A 15,410-nucleotide genomic window follows, 5' to 3' on the forward strand; every position below is an offset into this window, starting at 1 on the left:
AACTGTCTGATACACGTTTAGTGGTGTATGGCTAAAAATGGTGGTGTACGAATCAGCTCCCTTTTTGTAAATCAGTCGCTAAATTTTTTAAACGTGGATAATCTGTTGATGCGTATTTTTTATGGTTGTAGCCGGACCCGGATGAATAGTTTGAAAATATTTATTATATATGTTATACACCTAATTAGATGACCTAATTAGATGTAGACGTGTAAAACTCATTATTTTCATAAACATATGTAGAAGAAAACTTCATTCCTACGAACGATAGTCTCATTCACATAAATAAAGATCTTGTTTGAGCACAATGTTATCCGTACAAATAGCGGACTCATTTGTATGGACCAAATCTCGTTCTTACGAATAGGTCTGCAAGCCTATAAATACATGTTCCATGTGTTAGTTAGGGTTAAGAGTCTAGAAACCTCAATTCGTTATTGTGTGGTGATATTTCATTGTATAAATCGAGATTGTAATCTTGACCAAAAAACTTAGCCTTTTTACAAACTTCTTATGGGGGAGAGTGAAATACAAAAAATGAAATGAGACAGTCATTTGAAAATGACAAATTTGAAAACAGTGGGCAATTTGCTTTATTACCTACTATTTTGTCTCGTGACGGTTGTATATTAATAATATCGATTAAATTTGGTTTATCATGTTTACTCTTCCGTCTTTAATTGATCATGCTCGTTGTTGTATAAAGATCCGCGTACTGGAACAACAAATATGTATAACGGCTGGTTACAACCAAGCTCTTGTTGATTCGGCTTAGTCTATAGCGATCGAGGCGTTAAAGATACTTTTGTGTTTTCTAGTTTTGGTTCAAGAACCTTCATGTTTAATGTTTATTTTTTATTTCTGAGATTCAGGTTATGTTTATGAGGTATCCTGAAGTGTAAACGTGTTTACTTTTGATGAAAACATTGTTGGAGTGCGAAGTTCGAATTAAAGAAGGTTTGCTGAATCTGTGAAACTTGTGACCGGGAGTTTAAAGTTGTGGTCGCAAGTATGAAAGAGTCTGCTGAGAAAACAAAACTCGCGACCACCAGAATTTCGTTGCGGTCGCGAAAATGGTTCTGACGGGAGGAAACTTCCAGAATCATGTTTTCTTGCTCATTAAGTTGTTTCTTTGTTTAGATTTTCCTATATAAACACCCTATGTAACTCATACAATATGTGCACGAAATTTATTTTGAAAAAATCTCTGATTTGCGCCCGTGGAGTAAACCCTTCTCCGTGTTTTGGAGTTGGGATATAACCACGTTAAATCCCGTGTCGTTTATCTTTATCTTTATCTTTATGCTTTATTATTCGTTTGTCATTCGTGGGTTAGTGATTATGATAAATCACTTGTCTTGTTTGGGTCCTAAATCCTAACAAGTGGTATCAGATCTAACAACCCGTCCTAATCCATCAGGACGAATACATTACATTTGGTTACATCGCGAGGTACTTGACTTCTATAAGATACAATTTTACAAACATTGCATTCGTTTTTTTTTAAAGACAAACTTTCATTACATCGAAAGTTGACGGAATGCATACCTTTAACATCCGTGTTACATCCGTCCCACATCGGTTGGAGAGGGAACGAAGCATGCCTTATAAGGGTGTGGAGACCTTTCCTAGCATGACGCGTTTTGGGACCACAAGCACAGCAGATCTCATGAGAACTCTGCAGTTAAGCGTGCTCAGGCAAGGGCACTACCAGGATGGGTGACCTCCTGGGAAAGTGTTCATCGTGTGTGGTCGCTAAGAAAAATCCGTTAGCAACCTACGGGGGAGACAAGGGTACGTCCCTATCTCTGCAAAGCGGACAATATCATGCTATGGGGAACGTTAACCTGGGGTGTTACAGATGGTATCAGAGCCAGGCCCCGGATCAAACGTGCACAGAGAGGACGCTGTGTCCCATTAGGGGGGAGGATTGTAACATCTGTGTTACATCCGTCCCACATCGGTTGGAGAGGGGAACGAAGCATGCCTTGTAAGGGTGTAGAGACCTTTCCTAGCATGACGCGTTTTGGGACCACAAGCACATCAGATCTCATGAGAACTCTGCAGTTAAGCGTGCTCAGTCAAGGGCACTACCAGGATGGGTGATGAAATGTCCCGTTCTTATTGATTAAAAACGTTCCATATTAATTGATTTCGTTGCGAGGTTTTGACCTCTATATGAGACATTTTTCAAAGACTGCATTCATTTTTAAAACAAACCATAACCTTTATTTCATAGATAAAGGTTTTAAAAAGCTTTACGTAGATTATCAAATAATGATAATCTAAAATATCCTGTTTACACACGACCATTACATAATGGTTTACAATACAAATATGTTACAACAAAATAAGTTTCTTAAATGCAGTTTTTACACAATATCATACAAGCATGGACTCCAAATCTCGTCCTTATTTAAGTATGCGACAGCGGAAGCTCTTAATAATCACCTGAGAATAAACATGCTTAAAACGTCAACAAAAATGTTGGTGAGTTATAGGTTTAACCTATATATATCAAATCATAATAATAGACCACAAGATTTCATATTTCAATACACATCCCATACATAGAGATAAAAATCATTCATATGGTGAACACCTGGTAACCGACATTAACAAGATGCATATTTATAAGAATATCCCCATCATTCCGGGACACCCTTCGGATATGATATAAATTTCGAAGTACTAAAGCATCCGGTACTTTGGATGGGGTTTGTTAGGCCCAATAGATCTATCTTTAGGATTCGCGTCAATTAGGGTGTCTGTTCCCTAATTCTTAGATTACCAGACTTAATAAAAAGGGGCATATTCGATTTCGATAATTCAACCATAGAATGTAGTTTCACGTACTTGTGTCTATTTTGTAAATCATTTATAAAACCTGCATGTATTCTCATCCCAAAAATATTAGATTTTAAAAGTGGGACTATAACTCACTTTCACAGATTTTTACTTCGTCGGGAAGTAAGACTTGGCCACTGGTTGATTCACGAACCTATAACAATATATACATATATATCAAAGTATGTTCAAAATATATTTACAACACTTTTAATATATTTTGATGTTTTAAGTTTATTAAGTCAGCTGTCCTCGTTAGTAACCTACAACTAGTTGTCCACAGTTAGATGTACAGAAATAAATCGATAAATATTATCTTGAATCAATCCACGACCCAGTGTATACGTATCTCAGTATTGATCACAACTCAAACTATATATATTTTGGAATCAACCTCAACCCTGTATAGCTAACTCCAACATTCACATATAGAGTGTCTATGGTTGTTCCGAAATATATATAGATGTGTCGACATGATAGGTCGAAAAATTGTATACGTGTCTATGGTATCTCAAGATTACATAATATACAATACAAGTTGATTAAGTTATGGTTGGAATAGATTTGTTACCAATTTTCACGTAGCTAAAATGAGAAAAATTATCCAATCTTGTTTTACCCATAACTTCTTCATTTTAAATCCGTTTTGAGTGAATCAAATTGCTATGGTTTCATATTGAACTCTATTTTATGAATCTAAACAGAAAAGTATAGGTTTATAGTCGGAAAAATAAGTTACAAGTCGTTTTTGTAAAGGTAGTCATTTCAGTCGAAAGAACGACGTCTAGATGACCATTTTAGAAAACATACTTCCACTTTGAGTTTAATCATAATTTTTGGATATAGTTTCATGTTTATAATAAAAATCATTTTCTCAAAATAACAACTTTTAAATCAAATTTTATCATAGTTTTTAATTAACTAACCCAAAACAGCCCGTGGTGTTACTACGACGGCGTAAATCCGGTTTTACGGTGTTTTTCGTGTTTCCAGGTTTTAAATCATTAAGTTAGCATATCATATAGATATAGAACATGTGTTTAGTTGATTTTAAAAGTCAAGTTAGAAGGATTAACTTTTGTTTGCTAACAAGTTTAGAATTAACTAAACTATGTTCTAGTGATTACAAGTTTAAACCTTTGAATAAGATAGCTTTATATGTATGAATCGAATGATGTTATGAACATCATTACTACCTTAATTTCCTTGGATAAACCTACTGGAAAAGAAAAAAATGGATCTAGCTTCAATGGATCCTTGGATGGCTCGAAGTTCTTGAAGCAGAATCATGACACGAAAACAAGTTCAAGTAAGATCATCACTTGAAATAAGATTGTTATAGTTATAGAAATTGAACCAAAGTTTGAATATGATTATTACCTTGTATTAGAATGATAACCTACTGTAAGAAACAAAGATTTCTTGAGGTTGGATGATCACCTTACAAGATTGGAAGTGAGCTAGCAAACTTGAAAGTATTCTTGATTTTATGAAACTAGAACTTTTGGAATTTATGAAGAACACTTAGAACTTGAAGATAGAACTTGAGAGAGATCAATTAGATGAAGAAAATTGAAGAATGAAAGTGTTTTTAGGTGTTTTTGGTCGTTGATGTATGGATTAGATATAAAGGATATGTAATTTTGTTTTCATGTAAATAAGTCATGAATGATTACTCATATTTTTGTAATTTTATGAGATATTTCATGCTAGTTGCCAAATGATGGTTCCCACATGTGTTAGGTGACTCACATGGGCTGCTAAGAGCTGATCATTGGAGTGTATATACCAATAGTACATACATCTAAAAGCTGTGTATTGTACGAGTACGAATACGGGTGCATACGAGTAGAATTGTTGATGAAACTGAACGAGGATGTAATTGTAAGCATTTTTGTTAAGTAGAAGTATTTTGATAAGTGTATTGAAGTCTCTCAAAAGTGTATAAATACATATTAAAACACTACATGTATATACATTTTAACTGAGTCGTTAAGTCATCGTTAGTCGTTACATGTAAGTGTTGTTTTGAAACCTTTAGGTTAACGATCTTGTTAAATGTTGTTAACCCAATGTTTATAATATCAAATGAGATTTTAAATTATTATATTATCATGATATTATCATGTATGAATATCTCTTAATATGATATATATACATTAAATGTCTTTACAACGATAATCGTTACATATATGTCTCGTTTAAAAATCATTAAGTTAGTAGTCTTGTTTTTACATATGTAGTTCATTGTTAATATACTTTATGATATGTTTTCTTATCATAGTATCATGTTAACTATATATATATCCATTTATATGTCATCATATAGTTTTTACAAGTTTTAACGTTCGTGAATCACCGATCAACTTGGGTGGTCAATTGTCTATATGAAACATATTTCAATTAATCAAGTCTTAACAAGTTTGATTGCTTAACATGTTGGAAACATTTAATCATGTAAATATCAATCTCAATTAATATATATAAACATGGAAAAGTTCGGGTCACTACAGTACCTACCCGTTAAATAAATTTCGTCCCGAAATTTTAAGCTGTTGAAGGTGTTGACGAATCTTCTGGAAATAGATGCGGGTATTTCTTCTTCATCTGATCTTCACGCTCCCAGGTGAACTCGGGTCCTCTACAAGCATTCCATCGAACCTTAACAATTGGTATCTTGTTTTGCTTAAGTCTTTTAACCTCACGATCCATTATTTCGACGGGTTCTTCGATGAATTGAAGTTTTTCGTTGATTTGGATTTCATCTAACGGAATAGTGAGATCTTCTTTAGCAAAATATTTCTTTAAATTCGAGACGTGGAAAGTGTTATGTACAGCCGCGAGTTGTTGAGGTAACTCTAGTCGGTAAGCTACTGGTCCGACACGATCAATAATCTTGAATGGTCCAATATACCTTGGATTTAATTTCCCTCGTTTACCAAATCGAACAACGCCTTTCCAAGGTGCAACTTTAAGCATGACCATCTCTCCAATTTCAAATTCTATATCTTTTCTTTTAATGTCAGCGTAGCTCTTTTGTCGACTTTGGGCGGTTTTCAACCGTTGTTGAATTTGGATGATCTTCTCGGTAGTTTCTTGTATAATCTCCGGACCCGTAATCTGTCTATCCCCCACTTCACTCCAACAAATCGGAGACCTGCACTTTCTACCATAAAGTGCTTCAAACGGCGCCATCTCAATGCTTGAATGGTAGCTGTTGTTGTAGGAAAATTCTGCTAACGGTAGATGTCGATCCCAACTGTTTCCGAAATCAATAACACATGCTCGTAGCATGTCTTCAAGCGTTTGTATCGTCCTTTCGCTCTGCCCATCAGTTTGTGGATGATAGGCAGTACTCATGTCTAGACGAGTTCCTAATGCTTGCTGTAATGTCTGCCAGAATCTTGAAATAAATCTGCCATCCCTATCAGAGATAATAGAGATTGGTATTCCATGTCTGGAGATGACTTCCTTCAAATACAGTCGTGCTAACTTCTCCATCTTGTCATCTTCTCTTATTGGCAAGAAGTGTGCTGATTTGGTGAGACGGTCAACTATTACCCAAATAGTATCAAAACCACTTGCAGTCCTTGGCAATTTAGTGATGAAATCCATGGTAATGTTTTCCCATTTCCATTCCGGGATTTCGGGTTGTTGAAGTAGACCTGATGGTTTCTGATGCTCAGCTTTGACCTTAGAACACGTCAAACATTCTCCTACGTATTTAGCAACATCGGCTTTCATACCCGGCCACCAAAAATGTTTCTTGAGATCCTTGTACATCTTCCCCGTTCCAGGATGTATTGAGTATCTGGTTTTATGAGCTTCTCTAAGTACCATTTCTCTCATATCTCCAAATTTTGGTACCCAAATCCTTTCAGCCCTATACCGGGTTCCGTCTTCCCGAATATTAAGATGCTTCTCCGATCCTTTGGGTATTTCATCCTTTAAATTTCCCTCTTTTAAAACTCCTTGTTGCGCCTCCTTTATTTGAGTAGTAATGTTATTATGAATCATTATATTCATAGATTTTACTCGAATGGGTTCTCTGTCCTTCCTGCTCAAGGCATCGGCTACCACATTTGCCTTCCCCGGGTGGTAACGAATCTCAAAGTCGTAATCATTCAATAATTCAATCCACCTACGCTGCCTCATATTCAGTTGTTTCTGATTAAATATGTGTTGAAGACTTTTGTGGTCGGTATATATAATACTTTTGACCCCATATAAGTAGTGCCTCCAAGTCTTTAATGCAAAAACAACCGCGCCTAATTCCAAATCATGCGTCGTATAATTTTGTTCGTGAATCTTTAATTGTCTAGACGCATAAGCAATCACCTTCGTTCGTTGCATTAATACACAACCGAGACCTTGCTTTGATGCATCACAATAAATCACAAAATCATCATTCCCTTCAGGCAATGACAATATAGGTGCCGTAGTTAGCTTTTTCTTCAATAACTGAAACGCTTTCTCTTGTTCATCATTCCATTCAAATTTCTTCCCTTTATGCGTTAATGCAGTCAAGGGTTTTGCTATTCTGGAAAAGTCTTGGATGAACCTTCTGTAGTAACCAGCTAGTCCTAAAAACTGGCGTATGTGTTTCGGAGTTTTCGGGGTTTCCCACTTTTCAACAGTTTCTATCTTTGCCGGATCCACCTTAATACCTTCTTTGTTCACTATGTGACCGAGGAATTGAACTTCTTCCAACCAAAATGCACACTTTGAAAACTTAGCGTACAATTCTTCCTTCCTCAATACTTCTAACACCTTTCTCAAATGTTCACCGTGTTCTTGGTCATTCTTTGAGTAAATAAGTATGTCATCAATGAAAACAATGACAAACTTGTCAAGGTATGGTCCACACACTCGGTTCATAAGGTCCATGAACACAGCTGGTGCATTAGTTAAACCAAACGGCATGACCATAAACTCGTAATGACCGTAACGTGTTCTGAAAGCAGTCTTTGGAATATCATCTTCTTTCACCCGCATTTGATGATACCCGAAACGTAAGTCAATCTTTGAATAAACAGACGAGCCTTGTAGTTGATCAAATAAGTCATCGATTCTCGGTAGTGGGTAGTGGTTCTTGATGGTAAGTTTGTTCAACTCTCGGTAGTCGATACACAACCTGAATGTACCATCTTTCTTCTTGACAAACAAAACAGGAGCTCCCCACGGTGATGTGCTTGGTCGAATGAAACCACGCTCTAAAAGTTCTTGTAATTGGCTTTGTAGTTCTTTCATCTCGCTGGGTGCGAGCCTGTAAGGAGCACGAGCTATTGGTGCAGCTCCTGGTACAAGATCTATTTGAAATTCAACGGATCGATGTGGGGGTAATCCCGGTAATTCTTTCGGAAATACATCAGGAAATTCTTTTGCGACGGGAACATCATTGATGCTCTTTTCTTCAGTTTGTACTTTCTCGACGTGTGCTAGAACAGTATAGCAACCTTTTCTTATTAGTTTTTGTGCCTTCAAATTACTAATAAGATGTAGCTTCGTGTTGCCCTTTTCTCCGTACACCATTAAGGGTTTTCCTTTTTCTCGTATAATGCGAATTGCATTTTTGTAACAAACGATCTCCGCTTTCACTTCTTTCAACCAGTCCATACCGATTATCACATCAAAACTCCCTAACTCTACTGGTATCAAATCAATCTTAAATGTTTCGCTAACCAGTTTAATTTCTCGATTCCGACATATATTATCTGCTGAAATTAATTTACCATTTGCTAATTCGAGTAAAAATTTACTATCCAAAGGCGTCAATGGACAACTTAATTTAGCACAAAAATCTCTACTCATATAGCTTCTATCCGCACCCGAATCAAATAAAACGTAAGCAGATTTATTGTCAATAAGAAACGTACCCGTAACAAGCTCCGGGTCTTCCTGTGCCTCTGCCGCATTAATATTGAAAACTCTTCCACGGCCTTGTCCATTCGTGTTCTCCTGGTTCGGGCAATTTCTAATAATGTGGCCTGGTTTTCCACATTTATAACAAACTACATTGGCATAACTTGCTCCGACACTACTTGCTCCGCCATTACTCGTTCCGACACCATTTGTTCCTTTCGTTCTATTAACCCCTGGTCCGTGGACCTCACAATTCGCCGCGCTATGACCATTTCTTTTACACTTGTTGCAAAATTTGGTGCAGAACCCCGAGTGATTCTTTTCACACCTTTGGCATAGCTGCTTCTGATTGTTGTTGTTGTTGCGGTTATTATTGTTGTTGGGATGATTGTTGTAGTTGCTGTTGTTGTTGTTGTTGTTGTTGGGCCGTTTGTTGTAGTTGCGATTGATGTTGCGATTGTTGGGATAATTGTTGCGATTATTGTTGTAATTGTTGTTGTTGTTGTATTGGTGATTCTTATCACCGTTTTCCTCCCACTTTCTTTTGACTTGCTTCACATTGGCCTCTTCAGCAGTCTGTTCTTTAATTCTTTCTTCAATTTGGTTCACAAGTTTGTGAGCCATTCTACATGCCTGTTGTATGGAGGCGGGCTCGTGTGAACTTATATCTTCTTGGATTCTTTCCGGTAATCCTTTCACAAACGCGTCGATCTTCTCTTCCTCATCTTCGAATGCTCCCGGACACAATAGGCACAATTCTGTGAATCGTCTTTCGTACATGGTAATATCAAATCCTTGGGTTCGTAACCCTCTAAGTTCTGTCTTGAGCTTATTGACCTCGGTTCTGGGACGGTACTTCTCATTCATCAAGTGCTTGAATGCTGACCACGGTAGTGCGTACGCATCGTCTTGTCCCACTTGCTCTAGATAGGTATTCCACCATGTTAACGCAGAACCTGTGAAGGTATGCGTAGCGTACTTTACTTTGTCCTCTTCAGTACACTTACTTATGGCAAATACCGATTCGACCTTCTCGGTCCACCGTTTCAATCCGATCGGTCCTTCAGTTCCATCAAATTCCAAAGGTTTGCAGGCAGTGAATTCTTTGTAGGTGCATCCTACACAATTTCCTGTACTGCTAGATCCAAGGTTATTGTTGGTATGTAGCGCAGCCTGTACTGCGGCTATGTTTGAAGCTAGAAAAGTACGGAATTCCTCTTCATTCATATTCACGGTGTGTCGAGTAGTCGGTGCCATTTCCTTCAAAATAGTTAAATGGAACAAGTTAATCATACAGAATATTAAGAGTAGTTAATAGTATTTCGTAGCATAATATGAACTCATTTATAAAAGCTTTTTCTTCATATTAGCGTTTTATAAGTTTAAATTCGGGTAGTACCTACCCGTTAAGTTCATACTTAGTAGCTAATATACAATTCAACTACTACAATTCTATATGAAAAACTGATTATAATAATATTTCGCGTTCAAACTTTTATACAATATTTTACAAACTTACAATACCGCTTATTTTTCATAAAGCATGAAATATAGCACACAATAACTTTGATACAAGATAGTTGTGAAGACAATTCTAGCTAGTACACAAGTCGTTCAGCAAAGGCAATAAAGACACGTAATTCATACGTCCAGAAACAAGTCATGCATTCTGGTTTTACTAGGACTACTTCCCATCCTTGGTCTTGTGCAACATAACCGTTATGGCCGTTGATAAGACAGCGTGTTGTAACGTCATCAAAGGGACGAGGGTTACGTAATGTCCAACAGTCCCGTAATAATCTAAAAACCTCATTTCTTACCCCAATTACCGACTCCGTCACTTGTGGAAACGTTTTGTTTAATAGTTGTAGCCCGATGTTCTTGTTCTCACTTTGGTGAGAAGCGAACATTACTAATCCGTAAGCATAACATGCTTCTTTATGTTGCATGTTAGCCGGTTTTTCTAAATCACGAAGTCCAATATTCGGATATATTGAGTCAAAATAATTTCTTAACCCGTTGCGTAAAATAGCATTTGGGTTCCCCGCAATATATGCGTCAAAGTAAACACATCGTAACTTATGGGTTTCCCAATGTGATATCCCCCATCTTTCAAACGAAAGTCTCTTATAAACCAAGACATTCTTGGAACGTTCTTCGAATGTCTTACAAACTGATCTCGCCTTAAATAGTTGTGCCGAAGAATTCTGGCCGACTCTAGACAAGATTTCATCAATCATGTCTCCGGGTAGGTCTCTTAAAATATTGGGTTGTCTATCCATTTTGTGTTTTTAAACTGTAAAATAGACAAGAGTTAGATTCATAAAAAAATACTTATTAATACAAGCAATTTTTACATATATCATAAAGCATAAGAACACTATATTACATATATTACACCACACGAATACAACTATCTTATTCCGACTCGCTCGTTTCTTCTTCTTCGGTTTTGGTTCGTTTTGCCAAGTTTCTAGGGATATATGATGTTCCCCTAATACGAGCCGTCGTTGTCCACATTGGTTTAGAAAAACCTAGTGGTTTAGAGGTTCCCGGGTCATTGTTACAACTTAAGGACTTCGGGCGTTGACGATACATATAAAGTTCATCGGGGTTGGAATTAGATTTCTCTATTTTTATGCCCTTTACCTTATTATTTTCTTTTGCCTTTTTAAATTCAGTTGGGGTAATTTCTATAACATCATCGGAATTCTCGTCGGAATCCGATTCATCGGAGAATTGGTAATCCTCCCAATATTTTGCTTCCTTGGCGGAAACACCATTGACATTAATTAACCTTGGTCGGTTGGTTGAGGATTTTCTTTTACTTAACCGTTTTATTATTTCCCCCACCGGTTCTATTTCTTCATCCGGTTCCGATTCTTCTTCCGGTTCCGATTCTTCTTCCGGTTCCAACTCTTCTTCCGGTTCCTCTTCGGGAACTTGTGAATCAGTCCACGAATCATTCCAATTTACATTTGACTCTTCATTATTATTAGGTGAGTCAATGGGACTTGTTCTAGAGGTAGACATCTATCACATAATATCAAACGCGTTAAGAGATTAATATATCACATAATATTCACATGTTAAAAATATATAGTTTCCAACAAAATTTGTTAAGAAATCATTTTTCAAATAAACACGGTCAAAGTCCAGACTCACTAATGCATCCTAACAAACTCGATAAGACACACTAATGCAAAATTCTGGTTCTCTAAGACCAACGCTCGGATACCAACTGAAATGTCCCGTTCTTATTGATTAAAAACGTTCCATATTAATTGATTTCGTTGCGAGGTTTTGACCTCTATATGAGACATTTTTCAAAGACTGCATTCATTTTTAAAACAAACCATAACCTTTATTTCATAGATAAAGGTTTTAAAAAGCTTTACGTAGATTATCAAATAATGATAATCTAAAATATCCTGTTTACACACGACCATTACATAATGGTTTACAATACAAATATGTTACAACAAAATAAGTTTCTTAAATGCAGTTTTTACACAATATCATACAAGCATGGACTCCAAATCTCGTCCTTATTTAAGTATGCAACAGCGGAAGCTCTTAATAATCACCTGAGAATAAACATGCTTAAAACGTCAACAAAAATGTTGGTGAGTTATAGGTTTAACCTATATATATCAAATCATAATAATAGACCACAAGATTTCATATTTCAATACACATCCCATACATAGAGATAAAAATCATTCATATGGTGAACACCTGGTAACCGACATTAACAAGATGCATATTTATAAGAATATCCCCATCATTCCGGGACACCCTTCGGATATGATATAAATTTCGAAGTACTAAAGCATCCGGTACTTTGGATGGGGTTTGTTAGGCCCAATAGATCTATCTTTAGGATTCGCGTCAATTAGGGTGTCTGTTCCCTAATTCTTAGATTACCAGACTTAATAAAAAGGGGCATATTCGATTTCGATAATTCAACCATAGAATGTAGTTTCACGTACTTGTGTCTATTTTGTAAATCATTTATAAAACCTGCATGTATTCTCATCCCAAAAATATTAGATTTTAAAAGTGGGACTATAACTCACTTTCACAGATTTTTACTTCGTCGGGAAGTAAGACTTGGCCACTGGTTGATTCACGAACCTATAACAATATATACATATATATCAAAGTATGTTCAAAATATATTTACAACACTTTTAATATATTTTGATGTTTTAAGTTTATTAAGTCAGCTGTCCTCGTTAGTAACCTACAACTAGTTGTCCACAGTTAGATGTACAGAAATAAATCGATAAATATTATCTTGAATCAATCCACGACCCAGTGTATACGTATCTCAGTATTGATCACAACTCAAACTATATATATTTTGGAATCAACCTCAACCCTGTATAGCTAACTCCAACATTCACATATAGAGTGTCTATGGTTGTTCCGAAATATATATAGATGTGTCGACATGATAGGTCGAAACATTGTATACGTGTCTATGGTATCTCAAGATTACATAATATACAATACAAGTTGATTAAGTTATGGTTGGAATAGATTTGTTACCAATTTTCACGTAGCTAAAATGAGAAAAATTATCCAATCTTGTTTTACCCATAACTTCTTCATTTTAAATCCGTTTTGAGTGAATCAAATTGCTATGGTTTCATATTGAACTCTATTTTATGAATCTAAACAGAAAAGTATAGGTTTATAGTCGGAAAAATAAGTTACAAGTCGTTTTTGTAAAGGTAGTCATTTCAGTCGAAAGAACGACGTCTAGATGACCATTTTAGAAAACATACTTCCACTTTGAGTTTAATCATAATTTTTGGATATAGTTTCATGTTCATAATAAAAATCATTTTCTCAGAATAACAACTTTTAAATCAAAGTTTATCATAGTTTTTAATTAACTAACCCAAAACAGCCCGTGGTGTTACTACGACGGCGTAAATCCGGTTTTACGGTGTTTTTCGTGTTTCCAGGTTTTAAATCATTAAGTTAGCATATCATATAGATATAGAACATGTGTTTAGTTGATTTTAAAATTCAAGTTAGAAGGATTAACTTTTGTTTGCGAACAAGTTTAGAATTAACTAAAATATGTTCTAGTGATTACAAGTTTAAACCTTCGAATAAGATAGCTTTATATGTATGTATCGAATGATGTTATGAACATCATTACTACCTTAATTTCCTTGGATAAACCTACTGGAAAAGAAAAAAATGGATCTAGCTTCAATGGATCCTTGGATGGCTCGAAGTTCTTGAAGCAGAATCATGACACGAAAACAAGTTCAAGTAAGATCATCACTTGAAATAAGATTGTTATAGTTATAGAAATTGAACCAAAGTTTGAATATGATTATTACCTTGTATTAGAATGATAACCTACTGTAAGAAACAAAGATTTATTGAGGTTGGATGATCACCTTACAAGATTGGAAGTGAGCTAGCAAACTTGAAAGTATTCTTGATTTTATGAAACTAGAACTTTTGGAATTTATGAAGAACACTTAGAACTTGAAGATAGAACTTGAGAGAGATCAATTAGATGAAGAAAATTGAAGAATGAAAGTGTTTGTAGGTGTTTTTGGTCGTTGGTGTATGGATTAGATATAAAGGATATGTAATTTTGTTTTCATGTAAATAAGTCATGAATGATTACTCATATTTTTGTAATTTTATGAGATATTTCATGCTAGTTGCCAAATGATGGTTCCCACATGTGTTAGGTGACTCACATGGGCTGCTAAGAGCTGATCATTGGAGTGTATATACCAATAGTACATACATCTAAAAGCTGTGTATTGTACGAGTACGAATACGGGTGCATACGAGTAGAATTGTTGATGAAACTGAACGAGGATGTAATTGTAAGCATTTTTGTTAAGTAGAAGTATTTTGATAAGTGTATTGAAGTCTCTCAAAAGTGTATAAATACATATTAAAACACTACATGTATATACATTTTAACTGAGTCGTTAAGTCATCGTTAGTCGTTACATGTAAGTGTTGTTTTGAAACCTTTAGGTTAACGATCTTGTTAAATGTTGTTAACCCAATGTTTATAATATCAAATGAGATTTTAAATTATTATATTATCATGATATTATCATGTATGAATATCTCTTAATATGATATATATACATTAAATGTCTTTACAACGATAATCGTTACATATATATCTCGTTTAAAAATCATTAAGTTAGTAGTCTTGTTTTTACATATGTAGTTCATTGTTAATATACTTTATGATATGTTTTCTTATCATAGTATCATGTTAACTATATATATATCCATTTATATGTCATCATATAGTTTTTACAAGTTTTAACGTTCGTGAATCACCGATCAACTTGGGTGGTCAATTGTCTATATGAAACATATTTCAATTAATCAAGTCTTAACAAGTTTGATTGCTTAACATGTTGGAAGCATTTAATCATGTAAATATCAATCTCAATTAATATATATAAACATGGAAAAGTTTGGGTCACTACAGGTGACCTCCTGGGAAAGTGTTCGTCGTGTGTGGTCGCCAAGAAAAATCCGTGAGCAACCTACGGGGGAGACAAGGGTACGTCCCTATCTCTGCAAAGCGGACAATATCATGATATGGGGAACGTTAACCTGGGGTGTTACAATACCATTTCATAATATATCCAACTATAATTGACTTAATAATAATCTTGATGAACTCAATGACT

Source organism: Rutidosis leptorrhynchoides, chromosome 2 (genome assembly GCF_046630445.1).
Source record: "Rutidosis leptorrhynchoides isolate AG116_Rl617_1_P2 chromosome 2, CSIRO_AGI_Rlap_v1, whole genome shotgun sequence".
Classification (NCBI taxonomy): Eukaryota; Viridiplantae; Streptophyta; class Magnoliopsida; order Asterales; family Asteraceae; genus Rutidosis; species Rutidosis leptorrhynchoides.